Source organism: Notamacropus eugenii, chromosome 1 (genome assembly GCF_028372415.1).
Source record: "Notamacropus eugenii isolate mMacEug1 chromosome 1, mMacEug1.pri_v2, whole genome shotgun sequence".
NCBI lineage: Eukaryota > Metazoa > Chordata > Mammalia > Diprotodontia > Macropodidae > Notamacropus > Notamacropus eugenii.
This window is the reverse complement of record NC_092872.1, coordinates 289,602,733-289,618,516: the sequence shown is the minus strand read 5'-3', so window position 1 is coordinate 289,618,516 and position 15,784 is coordinate 289,602,733. Positions and strand designations below refer to the sequence as shown.

Here is a 15,784-nt window from a genome sequence, read left to right as displayed (position 1 = left end):
TCAATGTATTTTTTTTTTTTGCAGTTCATCTAGTTTTTATACACATTATGTATATGTACAGATATACATGCACATATGCATATATACATTTTCACATCTACACATACATGCAGATACAAACAATATGCATTCACATGTAAAAATATTGACACACAAATGTATACCCACAGATATACATGTAATATAAACATGCACACATACATAATGTACATATACATGTGTACACACAATATGCATTCATGTATACATTCACATATACATACATGTTCCTATACCTATACCTACATATTTTTGACTAGCCAAGACTAAAGACACTTGAGGGTATCTTCAGCCCTCAAGGCTTGCATCCTAAGGGTGCACATTAACCTCCTTATCCCCAGCTTCTTGCTGCATTGGCACAAATATAGTTAAGTTCTTCCTTATGTCCCTGACCCTTATTCCTTACTCCAGGTGAAGTAATTTAGAAAATTGTTGTTTGTCCTTCATTTTCACAGGGTATTGATGACATAATGGGATGATGTCTTCACTCATATGAAAATTGGATTTAAGTGAGGCAGAATTTCAAAAAATCATCAGCCTCATTTCCCTTCCAGAGTCATTGAAGTCCAATGGTAAGAAAAAAAATCAAGACAGCTGTCAATGGTCCTATATGCAGTGGATAACTTTGCCATTTTTGATGTCTGTCCAAGGTCTAAGCACTTCACAGAACCTATTTCAGCTTCCTTCATGGCAATTGGAACAAATTGTTCTCATCCACCCATTCCACTGGAAGAAGTCTTCACATGCTTGGGATAGATACTCCCCTAACTCACTGATGTCTTTGAGATACCTCAGTTACCCTCAGCTTGGTTTAGCCCATCTGCCAAGACATTGTTACTGGGGTGTGGTCTCTGTGCATGCTACAGCTTCTTAGAGCTGAAGTAAAAGGGTGAAAGGCGGAAAAGCAGAACTGAAGAGGACTTGGCAAGCCTTCACACCTAAATGCCCCATAGATAGCAAGGCAGTCTCCCACTGTAATCATTTGACTCTTTACTTAAAAATCTCTGTAAGTCTGAGCCCTGAGAAGTTTAGGGTCCTCTAGCAGATCATGTGTACTACCCATTGTAGGAATGGAGGTCACATTTGAAAACTCTCCCTGCTAGCAGCTATTCTCTGTTTTCCTTTGTAAGTAGCAAAACAATTGCTAAAGGATATTTACATGTGGGCTGTCTCCATTTAAAACTGCCTGCACTATGCATGACAGAACATACCCACACAAGTACACGCATGCATATATGTATACACATATATCATTTCTGACTCATCTTCATAAATGTGAGGGTAGGAAGCAAAAGCCCAGGGAGTGGGTGAGATGATGAATAGATTGTAGGAGGTGGGCATTGGAGGAGAGAAAAGAGCAGGTGTATTTATTTCCAGAGAAATTCCATAGCAGGCAATCATCTAACAGCTAGCCATTCACTCACAAGGCAGTACCAAGACATGAAATGAAATCCAGGAGACTAGGGCTCAGTCACCAATATGCTGTGTGATCTTGGATATGCCACTCAGAGAACCAGAGCTCTACAACAAGAAAGGGCATCAGAGGTCTTTGAGCCTCCATCTCTCTCTGGAGCTCAGTGCTCATAATTATAAATGGAGAAGGAACTAGATGGATGCTAAGGTCTGTTCCAACTCTGATACTATGAGTCACCAATTGCTTTCAATAATAACACCTCTGTGTTTTGGGATGGATTCTTCAAAGTCAAAATGAACATTGAAAAGATAAGCATGGGGCTTGTTAATATACCAAGAATGGAAATATTTACATGCTAGAGCCTACATAAGCAGATGGCACCGTTTATTCACTGCTTTGTAATACACAATTTAGGATATGACTGTCCAAGACCACAAGGAGTTGTCACTCATAGCTGTGGTTCTCAAGTGCTATTTTTGGGGAAGTAAAATCACTGGAGGCATTATATCTAAACTCTCCAGTGAAGTCAGCAGCATGGTCTTGACATCCTTCAATGCTAAGGGTCACTCTTTTTAGGATCTGGAGTATCTTGAAGTAAAAGGATGTCAGACTTTCAAAGTGGCAGACTCATGGGACTGTAGAATTCAGAATCCCACTATTTCATATTTTTCAGAATCCCTGCATACTAAGATGAAGGTTTTTCAGAGTCACAGACCCCAGCAGCCACAGAGACAGGAGACCTTAGGATTTTAGAGCATATTGGCACCGCAGAGAGGCCAGATGGCAGAAACTAAGAAGGGAAATCAAGCCCAGGACTCCTGTCTTAATTTGGGAGAAGGGAAGCCCAGCCCAGAACTTGGAGATAGCCAAGAAAGAAAACATCTCCATCAGGTTTTCTACAAAAACCACAAAAATAATTCTCTATCTTGTCATTTGCATATTCCAGAGTTCTACTCTAGGCCCAACCTTAGGTATTCCAAGGGACCTGATTTTATGCAGCAGCAGGCATTGTAGCAGCTCACTGTTTAATAGGAAATGAATTCCGCAGGCTGGAAACCAGAAGATGACTGATTCATCCGTGTGCTAATCAAACAGAGTATGGTAGAGAGATTGGCTGAATTATTTGGGCAGTCCAACAGAGACTCTTACAATGATCTGGTCCCAGCTACAGAAATGGGGAATGATCCAAAGATGCAATAACTAACTCTAAGTAAAACCCAACGTCCAATACTTGTTCGGTGGACTCTTGAAGGAAGACAATTGGTCACTGATTATTTTAGTGGAGATTACCTTATGGAATGAACAAATTCTCAATTTTGACACAATATTACAGGCTCACAATACCCCAATGAAAGCCATGACCTGCACACTCAGTGACATGTAGATGATGACAGCAGACCACTGGGCAAATGGGAAATGCTGTTAGTTCAACATGAACAGAGCCAACCTGTTCCAGGTACATCAGGAGGTGATTAGAGAGACCAGCTTCATATCCATGGAAAATTAATGTGATAGCTGCTCTGATGGTGGAACTGTTAGGATCTGGACACTTGACATTGCCATGAAGCAAAAGTTTTCTGAGGGGCTCTTAGCTCGAAGGGGCCCTGACAGGACAGAAGGCTCTGTTTTTCCTCTCTTTGCTCTCCCCTCCCCCTCTCTCCCCACTTATACTTCTACTTCCAATCTCTTATTGTAAGATCTTTGCCTCCTTGGGAGATTCTTCACTCCCTCCTAAGGAAGAATTCCCCTGCACTTGTAACTAGACCCTGAAATAAAGCTCAACCCTTGTTCGACTCTGGAACGTCCTTTCTCTCATACGAGCATCCGGTTTGGCCAACCGAAGACCTCGGGATAGAGACCCCTGCTCCAGACTCCGGCTCCCCACACTCCCCTACCTCTTCCCACGGAAAGTTCGCGGCTTGTGGCCCTTCCGGCGGCGGCGCCGAGATGAACCCCAGCGCCCCCAGCTACCCTATGGCCTCGCTCTACGTGGGGGATCTGCACCCCGATGTGACCGAGGCGATGCTCTACGAGAAGTTCAGCCCGGCCGGGCCCATCTTCTCCATCCGGGTCTGCAGGGACATGATCACCCGCCGCTCCCTGGGCTACGCCTATGTCAACTTCCAGCAGCCGGCGGACGCTGAACGGGCTTTAGATACAATGAATTTTGATGTCGTTAAGGGCAAGCCAGTGCGTATCATGTGGTCTCAACGTGATCCATCACTACGTAAAAGTGGTGTGGGCAATATATTCATCAAAAATTTGGATAAATCCATTGATAATAAAGCATTGTATGATACATTTTCTGCTTTTGGAAACATCCTTTCTTGTAAGGTGGTGTGTGATGAAAATGGGTCAAAGGGCTATGGATTTGTACACTTTGAGACACAAGAAGCTGCTGAAAGAGCTATTGAAAAAATGAATGGAATGCTTCTTAATGATCGAAAAGTCTTTGTTGGTCTATTTAAATCCCGTAAAGAGAGAGAAGCAGAACTTGGAGCTAGAGCAAAAGAGTTCACTAATGTTTACATCAAAAATTTTGGTGAAGACATGGATGATGAAAGACTTAAGGAGCTCTTTGGCAAGTTTGGACCTGCCTTAAGTGTAAAAGTAATGACTGATGAAAGTGGAAAATCCAAAGGTTTTGGCTTTGTGAGCTTTGAAAGACATGAAGATGCACAAAAAGCTGTAGATGAGATGAATGGAAAAGAACTGAATGGAAAACAGATTTATGTTGGCCGAGCTCAGAAAAAAGTGGAAAGACAAACGGAACTCAAGCGCAAATTTGAACAAATGAAGCAGGATAGGATCACCAGATACCAGGGTGTTAACCTGTATGTGAAAAATCTTGATGATGGTATTGATGATGAACGTCTGCGAAAGGAGTTCTCACCCTTTGGTACAATCACTAGTGCAAAGGTGATGATGGAAGGTGGCCGCAGCAAAGGGTTTGGGTTTGTATGTTTCTCTTCGCCAGAGGAAGCCACCAAAGCAGTCACAGAAATGAATGGCAGGATTGTTGCCACTAAGCCATTGTATGTAGCTTTAGCCCAGCGCAAAGAGGAGCGGCAGGCACACCTCACAAACCAGTATATGCAGAGAATGGCAAGTGTCAGAGCTGTGCCCAACCCTGTGATCAACCCCTATCAGCCTCCTTCAGGTTACTTCATGGCAGCTATTCCTCAGACTCAGAACCGTGCGGCATATTATCCTGCTAGCCAAATTGCTCAACTCAGACCAAGTCCTCGCTGGACTGCTCAGGGTGCCAGACCTCATCCATTCCAGAACATGCCCGGTGCTATCCGCCCAGCAGCTCCTAGGCCACCATTTAGTACAATGAGACCAGCTTCTTCACAGGTTCCACGAGTCATGTCAACACAGCGTGTTGCAAATACATCAACTCAGACAATGGGTACACGTCCTGCAGCAGCTGCTGCCGCAGCTACTCCTGCTGTCCACACAGTTCCACAGTATAAGTATGCTGCAGGTGTTCGAAATCCTCAACAGCATCTTAATGCACAACCACAGGTTACCATGCAGCAGCCTGCTGTTCATGTGCAAGGTCAGGAACCTTTAACTGCTTCCATGTTGGCATCCGCCCCTCCTCAAGAGCAAAAGCAGATGTTGGGTGAAAGGCTGTTTCCACTCATTCAGGCCATGCATCCTACCCTGGCTGGGAAAATCACTGGCATGTTGCTAGAAATTGACAACTCTGAGCTTCTTCATATGCTTGAGTCTCCTGAATCTCTTCGCTCTAAGGTTGATGAAGCTGTAGCCGTACTGCAAGCTCACCAAGCTAAAGAAGCTGCCCAGAAAGCAGTTAATAGTGCCACTGGTGTTCCAACTGTTTAGAAGAAAAGATCAGGGACCACGAAATGGAACCTCTGCTTCACCGAAGAAAAATATCTAAACATCGAAAAACTTAAATATTGTGAAAAAACATTGCAAAATATAAAATAAATAAAAAAAGGAAAGGAAACTTTGAACCTGATGTACCGAGCAAATGCCAGGTCTAGCGAACTTAATGCTAGTCCTAGATTACTTATTGATTTAAAAACAAAAAACAAGAAAAGTTTTCTGAGGGTATGCCACACAAGTAAAACATATAGAATGAAACCCAACAAAAGACTTAGGATTTTAAGAAGCAAAGCTAGCTAACAACTATAAGTTCATATAGACCTACCATGTGTCTGGCCCAGTGTTAAACACTTTACAAATATTATATCATTTGATCCTCACAAGAAACCTGGGAAGTAGATACTATTATTATTATCATTATAATATTATAGTTCAGGAAATTGGGGCAAACAGAGGTTAAATGACTTGCCTAGAATTACTCCTGTATCTAATAAAAATCTGAGGCAGTATTTGAACTCCCATCATCTTAACTCCAGGCCCAATGCTGCTTTCACTAAGTTACCTAACTGCCTGCAAACATAGGTGGCCTGGGGGAGGCTATAGAATGATCATCATCATCTTAGTTGCGACATCTACGACTCTCTTAATGCAGCCTCAAATCACATTAGCTTAGTGGAATAAGCTGTTACGTAGTTGGTCTGAACTAAATTCATGGTCCACCAAAATCCCGGTTCTTTAGAAGAGGAACTGGGGTGTTATAATGAACAATATTGATGCGCTGGGCCAGTGTAGCATCAATGCAATACCCACAGCAGCTGCTATGAATATGTGCATTTCCAGGTTAAATTTGCAAAATATCTTCCTAAAAGGTAAAACCAGAATATTTGGGACATCATTAGAATACCAGGAAGTAAAATTTGTCAGGGTACTTATCACCAATCCAGGGAGTGCCAATATCTTAAACTTTCTTCCTGCTAGGTCTCCCCACAAAAACAAGTTCCCCTAGACAAATTCCTCCTTCTGCCAACTCACAGCTTGCTTCTTTCTTTCTGCTCTTCCTGCTCTCACTCTCTGCTTATATTCTTTTCTCTCTCCTCTTTGGGCAAGCTCCTCCCAGTCCAAGCTCCATGTGATCCAGTCTCCATGTGACTACAGGGTCCATGTGATTACAGGGTCCATGTATTAGGCCTATTAATGGATGTGCAACCTTCATCACTCTTTTATGTCAATTTTACAAAAACAGAAGGGGTATATGGAGTCTTCAAGTAGGACTAGCACCTCTGGTGTGATGGCTTGCCAAGCCCTTTTCAGGGCTGCTTATCTGCTTTTAGTGTCTACCTGGTGTTTATTTGTGGCTGCAAGAAGCTGTAGTTTGGGCAGTGACTATATCTTAGTAAAACAATCTCATTAGGTGGGCTAAACTATGTTGAGGGTGACTGCCAGGCCTCAAACCTGTTGGTGAATTATGTAGTGTCCACTCCAGGCATGTGAAGACTTCTAGTGGAATGGGTGGATGAGAACAATTTGTTTCAACAGCCATGACAACAGCTGAAGCAGATATTATGGAGTGCTTAGAGAGTGGTCAGACATTAAAGATGCCAAGGCCATCCACTACATCCCAGGTCATCAGCAGTCTTCTTGACTTTTGTCTTGCCACTGGACTTCAGTGACTCTGGAAAAGAATAAGGCTGATGGCTAAGCAACTCCGTCTCACTGAAATCCAATTCATGCACAGATGTCATTGGTGCTCTTTGAAAATGAAGGACAAACAACAGAAACAAGAATAGAAGTACTTAAAGCAGTTTTAGTTGAGTGAGAGAGGCAATAGTTACAATCTTGTCTTCAACCTTAATGAAAACAAGTGTTTGTATTACCAAAACAAACAAACAAAAAACTAAACCCTTAAAATTCTAATACTACTGTAATACAAAGATCTTTTTTCTTTATGAATTTCTTTACGAAAATCTTGGTAAAGTGCCTTGATGATGCTTTCCTGATTTACCAGTCTGGTGACCAGGTCAAAAAATGTAATGTGAATTGTTCTGGCACAACCAGTTCTTGATGAAACCATGCTAGCTTTTTGTGATTGCTGTTTCTTTCTTTAGGTATTTATTGATCTTCTCTTTCATTTTATACCCTCTATGTTTTCTATGAATCAAAAATCAAACTTACTGGTCTCTTTCCTGAAGATTCTCATGCTGTCCCTCCAATACATAGTTTTTAAATTGCAATGTCCTTTGCCCTTCTCAAATGGCATGACTCTCTCCCATTCTCTGTGATGTTTTCCCTTAATACTTTTATGCAAATCAAAGTGCAATAATATATGCCATCGTAGTGAAACGTACAATTTTGTAAGTTTGAAGTTTCATTTGGACTGTCATCTGTTGCTGGTTATCTCAGCTGATATTTGAAACATCAGATGGCTTTGGGGGACTTAAACATGGTGAATAGGAAGAGTTTGTCAGTGGCATTTTCTAATCTCTTCTACCATTGTTCTTTTCTCTTCTGCTCCAATCATCTAACTCAGTATCTGGAGTTCCATTTTTGCTCTAAGTGGCTATTAATCAGCCTTAATCATTTAAGATGCTAGCTCAAAATAGAAGAGTTAAATTCTCTTTCTGGAATAATTTTAAAAGTGGGGAATGTAGCATGTTGGTGACAAATGAGAGGCCACAGAAACATCTAACCTCCAACAACAGATGATTTCAATCCTCACTGTTTCCACAACAGAAGTGAATAAAAATGTGTGCTTTTGGCTTCCTTTAAAAAGGTACCAAATTATTTGCTGATAAATCTGGTAATCTGAGGAAAATGGATGAATATTTACAAAAATGTAAATTGCCCAGATTAACAGAAGAGGAAATAAAATACACAACCCAATTTTAGAAAACAAAATTGAACAAGCCATCAGTGAATTCCCTAAGAAAAATCCCCATGACAATATGGATTCACAAGCAAATTCTAATAAATATTTAAAGAACATTTAATTCCAATAGTATGTAAACTATTTGGGAAAAAGAGTCAAAAAAGGAGTCCTACCCAATTCCCTTTGTGATATAAACATAGTATGGATATCTAAACCAGGAGGAGACAAAACAGAAAGAAAACAATAGACCATTTTCCCTACTAGATATTGATGCAAAAATTTTAAAGGAAATACTAGAAAGATGACAGAAATATAAAATAAGGATCATGCACTATAAGTAGGTGGGATTCATACCAGGAATAAAGGACTAGTTCAATATTAGGAAAACCATAGACATTAATTGACCACATCAATAACAAAATCAGCACAATCCATATAATGATTTCACTAGATGGAGAAAAAACTTATGACAAAACACAACACCCATTCCTATTCAAAACACTAGAGAGCATAGGAATTAGTGGAGCTTTCTTTAAAATAAGTGGTATTTATCTAAAAACCCATCAGCAAGCATTATTTGTAATGGGGATAAACTAGAAGCCTTCTCAATAAGATCAGGGGTGAAGAAAGGAGGCCCATTAACATGACTATTATTCAATATTGCACTAGGCAAGCTAGTTATAGCAACATGAGAAGAAGAAAAGAAATGGAAGGAATTAGAATAGTCAATGAGCAAATAAATCTACCACTCTTTTGCAGAGTATATCATGGTATACTTAGAGAAGCCCAAACAAAATACTTTTCTGGTAAAAAACGTTTGATCTGAATGATTGAAAAAATAGGAATTGCTCATGAGTAGAACAAATCAATATAATAAAAATGACAATTCTACTTGAAGTAATTTATTTATTTAGTACCATATCAATCAAATTAATAAAATATTCCATAGATCTTGAAACAATAAAAACAAAATTCATCAGGAGGAATAAAAGGTCAAGAATATCTGTGAATTAATGAAAAAATGGTAAAGAAGTTATTCTAGCCATACCAGATCTCAAACTGTACTGTAAAGCAATAATCACCCAAACAGTCTGGTACTGGTTAAGAAACAGAGTGGTGGATCAGTGGAATAGATTAGGCACACAATACACAATAGCAAATGATTGTAGTAATCTAGTGTTTGATAAACCTTAAGATCTATCTTTTTGGAAGAAAACTCACTATTTGACAAAATCTGCTAGAAAACTAGAAAATGGTTTGTCAGAAATTGGTATGGACCAGAATTTCACACCATATACCAAGTTAAAATCAAAATAAGTAAATGATTTATACATAAAGGATGATACCATGGATATATTAAGGGAGCATGGAATAGTTTACCTTTCAGATCTATGGTTAAGGGAAGTATTTATAATGAAATAAGAGACAAAAAGCACTAGGAAATGTGAAATAGATAATTTTTATTACATTAAATTAAAAATGTTCTGTATGAACAAAACCAATGGAGCCAAGATTAGAAGGGAAGCAGGAAGCTGGGGGAAATTTTTATGGGAAGTGTCTCTGATAAAGGACTCTTCTCAGATATATAGAAAACTGAGTCAAATTTATAAGAACACAAGTAATTATCTAATTGATAAATGATTAAAAGATGTGAACAATAAGCCTTTAGATGATGAAATCAAAGCTTTTGATAGTCTTGAAAAAATGCTCTAAATCACTACTAATTAGAGAAATGCAAATTGAAACAACTCTTAGGTCCCACCTCACACCTTTCAGGTTGGCTAATATGACAGAAAAGAAAAATGATAAACGTTGGAGAAGATATGGGAAAATTGGGGCAGAAATGCACTGTTGGCAGAGGGCAGAGCCAAGATGGCAGAGTAGAAAGACGCACATACACTAACTCTTCTCCCACAGCCCATAAAATACCTGTAAAGAAAGACTCTCAACAAATTCTAGAGCAGCAGAAGCCCCAGAACAACGGAGTGGAGGAGATTTCCATCCAGGGTGACCTGACAGGCCAACAGGAAAGACATGGAATATAATGTTCCAGAAGTTAAAGGAAGTAGGACTAAAACCAAGAATCACCTACCCAGAAAAACTGAGTATAATACTTCAGGGGAAAAAATGGTCTTTCAATGAAATAGAGGACTTTCAAGCATTCTTGATGAAAAGACCAGAGTTGAAAAGAAAATTTGACTTTCAAATACAAGGATGAAGAGAAGCATGAAAAGGTAAACAGCAAAGAGAGATCATAAAGGACTAACTAAAGTTGAACTGTTTACATTACTACATATAAAGATCATATTTGTAACTCTTGAAACTTTTTTCAGTATCTGGGTAATTGGTGGGATTATACACACACACACAGAAACACACACAAAAACGCACACATATATAGGGAGAGACAGAGAGCACAGGGTGAGTTGAATAGGAAGGGATCATATCTAAAAAATGAAATTATGGGCTGAGAGAGGAATATATTGGGAGGAGAAAGGGAGAAATGGAATGGGGCAAATAATCTCTCATAAAAGAGGCAAGAAAAAGACTTTTCAATGGAGGGAAAAAGGGGAGAGGTGAGAGGGAAAACATGAAGCTTACTCTCATCACATTTAACTCAAGGAAGGAATAAAATGCACATTCATTTTGGTATGAAAACCCATTTTACAATACAGGAAAGTAGGGGAGAAGGGGATAAGCAGGGTGGGGAGGTGATGATGGAAGGGAGGGCAAATGGGAGGAGGGAGCAATTAGAAGTCAACACTCTTGGGGAGGGACAAGGTCACAAGAGAGAACAGACAAAGTATGGGGCGGGATAGGATGGAGGAAAATATAGTTAGCCTTACACAACATGACTATTATGGAAGTCATTTGCAAAACTACATGTATAGCCTATACTGAATTGCTTGCCTTCCCAATGGGGATGGATGAGGAGGGAGGAAGGAGGAGAACTTGGGTCTCAAAGTTTTAGGAACAACTGTTGAGTATTGTTCTTGCATACAACTTGGAAACAAGAAATACAGGTAATGAGATGGAGAAATTTATCTTGCCCTAGGAGACAAAAGAGAAGATGGGGAAACTCTACTACTCACAGATTCTGGGCACAAAAGTTTCTTATTGCTCCCAGACCAAGTACACTTGATTATGCCTCCTTGGAGGAACTAAATCTTACAGATCCTCAGAGTATACCTTATTCTTGACAAAGAACCCAAAAGTCAAGTAACTGGTTGGGAAAATGCCCCAAAAAGGGAGAAAAAAATAAAACTATAGCAGGTTACTTTCTTGGTGAACAGATCTCTTCTCCCATCCTTTCAGATGAGGAAGAACAATGCTTACCATCAGGGAAAGACATAAAAATCTGTATCTTCTGTATCCCAAACATCCAAAATAAATATTCAATGGTCTCAGGCCATGGAAGAACTCAAAAAGGGTTTTGAAAATCAAGTAAGAGATGTGGAGGAAAAATTGGGAAGAGAGAGATGCAAGAAAAGCATGAAAAACTAGTCAACACCTTGCTAAAGGAAACCTAAAAGATGCTGAAGAAAATAACACCTTTAAAAATAGGCTAATTTAATTGGCAAAAGAGAATCAAAAAGCCAATGAGGAGAAGAAAGCTTTAAAAAGCAGAATTAGTCAAATGGCAAAGGACATTCAAAAGTTCACTGAAGAAAATAGTTCTTTATAAGTTGGAATGGAGCAGATGGAGGCTAATGACTTTATGAGAAACCAAGAAATCACAAAACAAAGCCAAAACAATGAAAAAATGGAAGATAATGTGAAATATCTCATTGGAAAAGCAACTGACCTGGAAAGATCCAGGAGAGACAATTTAAAAATTATGGGGCTACCTGAAAGCCATGACCAAAAAAGAGTGTAGACATCATCTTTCATGAATTTATCAAGGAAAACTGTCCTGATATTCTAGAACCAGAAAGCAAAATAAGTATTCAAGGAATCCACCGATCACCTCCTGAAAGACATCCAAGAAGAGAAACTGCTAGGAACAGTGTAGCCAAATTGTAGAGTTACCAGGTAAAGGAGAAAATATTGCAAGCAGTTAGAAAAAAATAATTCGAGCATTGTGGAAATACAATCAGGATAACACAAGATCTAGCAGCTTCTACATTAAGAGATGGGGATAAGGGAAGGAAAGGATGTTAGAAGGGAGGCCAGATTGGTGGTAGAGGTAATTAGAATGCTTGGCACTTTGGGGTGGGGGGAGGGGAGAGATGGGGAGAAAATTTGGAACTCAAAATTTTATGGAAATGAATGTTGAAAACTTAAAATAAATAAATTTAATAAAAAGAAATGCACTGTTGGTAGATTTGTGAGCTAATTCAACCACTCTGGAGAGCAATTTGGAACGATGTCCAAAGGGCCATCAAAGTGTGATTGACCTAGCAACAGCATCATTAGGTCTGTATCCCAAAGAGAAAAATAACACGGAAAAAGAACTATTTGTACAAAAAAATATTTATAGCAGCTTTTTTGTGGTGGCAAAGCAGTGGAAGTAGAGGGGATGCCCATCAATTGGGGAATGGCTAAACAAGTTGTGGTATACGATTGTTATATTCCATATATTGGTGTATGGTATATGATTGAATACTATTGTGTTGTAAGAAGTGATGGGTAGGATGATTTCAGAAAAAACTGGAAAGGCTTGGGTGAACTGATACAAAGGGAAGCGATCAGAACTAAAACAGTGTACACAGTAACAGCAATATTGTACAATGATCAACTATGAAGGATGTAGCTATCATCAGTAGTACAACAATCCAAGATAATTTCAAAGGACTACTGATGAAAAGTGATATTTACCTCCAGAGAAAGAACTGATGGAGTTTGAATACAGATGGAAGCACACTATTTTTCCCTTTATTTTTAATGGTGTTTTTGTCTGTCTTCTTTCACTGCATGATTAATATGTAAATATGTTTTGCATGATTGCACATGTATAACTTACATCAAATTGATTACCATTGCAGGGAGAGGGGAGGGTAGAAAGCAAGGGACCAGGGGAAAGAGGGAGAGAATTTGGAATTTGGAAATTTTTAAAAAATCTGAATATTAAAAATTCTTTTTACATGCAAATGGGAAAAATAAAATACTATTTAAAAAATGAAATGAAAAGGATACTAAGTCTGAACCAAACTATGGTGGAAAGGAGGCTAAGGCCATTGTTTCAGTCCTAAATGGGCCATTAGTTTTCACATCTGGCTCCATCCCCCTATCACTTTAATTTGTGCTTTTAGTCATAAGACGAATGGAGAATGAGTATGTGGATGGGTCTATATAAAACTATTTTCTGGCATCATTCTAAGATCACTGAAAGTGAATTTCATAAGCACATCTCCTAATTCTTCTCTTTAGTTTTCAGTATCAGACATCAATCTAAACCAAGTGACTTGAATTCATCAAGGGCTTCTCAGTGCCCTCATACTCTCTCCATAATTATCTTAGATATACACTCATTAATAGCTATTGTCCTCCGTGAAATGGAAAACAGAAACTAAATAAATGAATTAAATATTTCTGTCTTCCTCTGTCTTGTCTTTTTATCATTCCATCTAAGCTAAAGTCTATCTGGTTTTTCTGGATATTTTCTTTGCAATATAGATTAAAAAAAAAAAAAGAAAAACTTCCAATCCACTGAATTATTCTTAGTGTCTCCTGCAAGCCTTAGCTTATTCAGAGCTTCAGAATTTAAAATGATATCTTATAACATTGTGCCACATATCCTATTTACCTGGCTATCAAGGATATCGTCTGTGCATGTTTTTTAAATAGCATAACCCTAGACCTCACTATCTCAATTACCATAAGCATTGACATGTTGGGTTCTTTCATCAGGGTTCTGTGTTGCCTGAAATCTGAAATAATTGAGGAAACAAAGGTTTGAGCTTCTGAACAAATGCATGCCAAATGTATAACAGGGCCCAGGCCTCCTTGGCTTGGCACTGGACCCTAAATACAGGGGTAGACAGATTTTTAGGTATTAAAAGAAAACAATTAACAATATAAACCAGGAAACAAGACAAGATCATTTGATTTCCAGTTGGAAGAAAGATTAGGCCCTTACTGAATCAGGATAAAGAAAACAAGCAAGAGCAATTGTCTGAAATAAGAAAAAAAAGGCATCCCACTCCCGTCAAGTGTCAGTGTTCAATCAAAGGAACAAGGAAACATTAACTGAATAACCAGCAAGGAGCCAGTTTTCAGATAAAACGTGGATTGCTTGAGATGTGTGATTTTAAGAAAACTTCTTGCATCAATCTTTGAATCTGACCAAGTTTCTCGCAAGTATAACTTAAGTCCTTAGTTAAGGGTCCTTAAGCAGTAGAGGTAGTCCAGCTTTTTGGCCTTAAGGGCTAGGTTCAAACAATGCAGTATATTTCCTCCATTATTCCCATAACTGAATAAAATTTTCTTATGAGACAAACTGGACTAATCTATCATTGAATAGAAAGGAAACAGAGCCAGTTCCAGAATTGAGTCACAAGATGGAGTCAGCATGGTTCAGTCAATTCCCACAATTCCCTCAGTTTTAGGGATAACCCTGAGACATTGGGTGGTTTCTCTACTGTTGTTGTGCACATGCCCCTACTAGTGTGCTTCCTCTATATATTATGAGGTGATATCGATCAGTCAGTCATTTTTAGCTTTAAAGAGGTATTTACTAAGGTGGAGCAATAAGTTCCTATATATATCCTCCCATATCAAGCCAGTGACACTGTGCTCCAGAATTCCATAAAGAGTTCAGGGCAAAAGGCCCAACATTAGAGGATATCTGTGACAAAGTGGTAACTACCAGCTCTTGTTGATTAGAATTTCTTTTTCCTCCCTTCATGGTATACTCACAAAATATCCTTTTGGCATTGTTTAGCTTTATTCTGAGTCCCAGACTTCCTTTTCTCAATGAGTGTCATTGCCTTTCTAAAGTGTATGAGGAATTCTCTGTTCCTGATGAAATCTCATCAATGGTTACTGCTCTTCTGAGCAGAATGGAAGAAAAGGAGATAGACATTTTCTCCTCTCCTCCTCTGTTATATTTTCCTTTCAAGGGATTGTCTGAAGGTATTATTTCTTTTAGGCTGATGTGTCACTCAAATGTTAGGTTCTGAATAAACTTGCTGTTTTACCCAAGACTCAAAAGTTGTGATTGAATTACTTCATCTTATTCCAACACCCTTTGTACGACATATTTCATTTCTTTTTTAAAAAAATTGTTTTCAGTTTTCAACATTCACTTCCACAAAATTTTGAATTTCATATTTTCTCCCCATCTCCCCCCCACCCCAGGACAGCATGTATTCTGATTATCCTTTCCTCCAATCTGCCCTCCATTCTATCACGCCCCCCACCCACATCCCTTTCCCTTCTATTTCCCTGCAGGGCAATATACATTTCTATACTCATTGCCTAAAATTCTTATTTCCTAGTTGCATGTAAAAACAATTTTTAACATTCATTTTTAAAGCTTTGAGTTCCACATTCTCTCACGTCACCCCTCCCCATCCACCTCCATTGAGAAGGAAAGCAAATCGATATAGGTTATACATGTGTAGTCATGCTAAACACTTCCAAAGCAGTCATGTTGCGAATGACTA

General features: G+C 38.9%; 1 pseudogene; it reads left to right on the top strand.

Moving 5' to 3' along the window:
- The first annotated feature begins 3,313 nt into the window (after nucleotides 1-3,313).
- On the top strand, nucleotides 3,314-5,525 carry LOC140517651 (polyadenylate-binding protein 1 pseudogene; annotated as a pseudogene).
- Nucleotides 5,526-15,784: the final 10,259 nt, after the last annotated feature.